This window comes from Montipora foliosa, chromosome 2 (genome assembly GCF_036669935.1).
Source record: "Montipora foliosa isolate CH-2021 chromosome 2, ASM3666993v2, whole genome shotgun sequence".
Lineage (NCBI taxonomy): Eukaryota > Metazoa > Cnidaria > Anthozoa > Scleractinia > Acroporidae > Montipora > Montipora foliosa.
In genome coordinates this window covers 58,526,055-58,528,554 of record NC_090870.1, presented here as the reverse complement: position 1 = coordinate 58,528,554, position 2,500 = coordinate 58,526,055, and the positions used below count along the sequence as shown (strand labels likewise).

At 40.7% G+C, this 2,500-nt stretch overlaps 1 pseudogene; it reads left to right on the top strand.

Annotated features, from left to right (window-relative positions):
* LOC137991891 (ankyrin repeat and EF-hand domain-containing protein 1-like) overlaps positions 1–2,500 on the top strand; it is a 23,245-nt pseudogene that overhangs the window by 17,055 nt on the left and 3,690 nt on the right.

The following is a 2,500-nucleotide window of genomic DNA, read 5'->3' as shown; positions in this document are numbered from 1 at the left end:
ATGTCATCGTCACCATAAAACCCGACATTGTTGTCGTAGAATAGGAAAAAAACAAGGCAATCATTGTAGATGTTGCGTCACCGTGGGACCACAGGGTGCATGAAAAAGAAGGTGAAAAGATTGAGAAATATCATGAACTGAAGAGAGAAATTGGGAAATTATAGGGGGTTCGGACATCTAGAAGTGGTACCGATAGTTGTTGGTGCACTTTCGAGTAGTAAGTAAAAGGTTAGATGCATGATTTGCGAAGCTACGAATTACCATCAGGACGGGATTGCTGCAAAAAACAGCCTTGCTAGGTACAGTAAGGATTCTAAGGAAGGTTTCAGAAAGCTGAAGGAGAAGGATTGGCCCTGGACCTTTGGCCATTGGCTATGGCTCGCTTCTTTGGTGTAAAATCGGTATAACATCTGCCTGAGCATAAGTGTTAGTTATTTTTTGCACGTTTTAAGTAAATGCCAGGCCTGCGATTTGAACGATGCAACCTCACTGTTGAGTTATTGAAATTGCCGATGCCTCATGAGCCATAATTGTAAAATAGCTAATTTTCTGTTAAATGTGATTCTATTCATTTATTTGTATATTTATTTATTTTCAACCAAGTGAGAACCGATTGTTTTGCAAAACCTTGCGCTCACTTTTTTGTATGTCTTAATCAGGGGGTGGCAGTCCGCGAAAGAAAGCTCCAAAATCAGCAGGAGGATCAAAGACACACATGCCTAGCGTCAAATCAGCAAGCGATAAGAAACAAGAAGAGGTATGTTTACAGTACTATAATTAAAATAATATAGTTAAATGCAGTGTTACAAAAAATGATTTGACATAAATTACCGTTAACATAATTATGGCAGAAGAAAGTCACGTGACAAGAACATCACTCCTTTTTATGTTAGACTGCTTCGAGTGTAGGAACACTTTGTTTTATCAATTTTGCCTGCGGAAAGCCGGAACTGTCGTAAGTATATCTTAACTGAAATGGCAATTAACTGGCAAATCTTAACTGATTATTAACCATGTCTTGGGGTGAGAAACATTTCGACTCAACTGTCTTGAATAAAGTGGTTATACGCTGAAGAATCGTAACTGACTGAACAAAAGACTAAAAGTTTCAATCATGCTTCTTACAGAATGATAAATCCAATTGCTGCTTTACCTGCTCCCAAAAGGAAATCCTGTCTTTTGCTTTACCAGGCGAAACAAACGACAATTTTGAAATATAGTTATTTACATAACAGAGTGAGTTTGCTTTAATGAGTGTGTGGGCTGCAGAGGAGCAACTTGGTGCATGCACGCTTTGTGGACCTATGTTTTGTGATAGACGATTTAGCATTGCTTTCACTAGAAACTGCAAACGGAAGACCTTAGACAGCAATGACCAGAACCAGGTTGCTGACCGGCGGTTTTCGTTAAAACAATGGTTTGCTGGAGGTGCTCAGTCTCGCGGGCTCAGAAAACCTGGTTGTGGTCATTGTTATTTAAGGTTTTTCACTGCAAACAGCCTCCTCACTGATAAGGGCATAAAATTATCTTATGCAAAGTCAGTTTGCGTCTCTCTTTTGAGAAGCTGCTCAATAGCTGTAACAGGCAAAAATGTGGCAAAAGTCAAACAAGTTTCTTTGATACAGATGAAGGAGGTGATAAATGTTCAACCCAAAAAGGACTTCTTTTTTCCCGTGATGATTCGGGGATATTCGGAAAAAATCCGAGTGCTCCTTTGCAGGAATCGAACCTACGAAGGTAATCGGAAGCAGGAGCTAAGCCCATGAGTAGGAGCCTCCCTATATATGCACTATTTCCTTGGGTCAACCTTTGCGAGTATTTTTTTGTTTTTAGAACCAACCCTTCAACAGGAGACTGGCATTTACATCAATTTGCATAGATTGTTTGTACTATTTTTGTCTTCATTTGACAATAGGTTTATTCTGATTGGCCATTCTACGCAGTGCGTTGAGAGCCCAAGAACTCGTGGCGTTCTTAAAATAGAAAGATACGCGCAAAGATTAACTTATAGGGCTTGCATGAGAGACGCAAGCTTGTACTCATGGGCTTCTGTCGGAAGGTGGTATTTTCGACTCACAAGTCATAATCGAGAAATTGCATCCTCTCAAGTTTCACTTATTTTAAAGGCGATGTGCAGTCTCTCTGATGTGACTTTATATGGCATCCTTTAAGGCCCACGTTCACCTTACAGGCATAGCGTGTCGTGGAACAGTTTTCATATGTTAAAATCTCGCAAAAGCTTAAATTCATCCAATCAGATTACCACGATGAGCAATGAGAAGTTCCATGACAAAAACACACGGTCGAGAAGCCTGTCGGTTCAAGGTGCGCCTTTAACTTGCGTTTTGTTGCTTAACCCTCTGTATTCAGGTTTCACATGCTTTCTTTCCACAGCCGCCTCCTTCTGCACCATTACCAGGCGTTCCACTTGTACGCAAGTCATCTGTGTTGCGCGCAGCTTCGGCGCTTGGGATCATTAACGAAAAACCTCAACCAATCA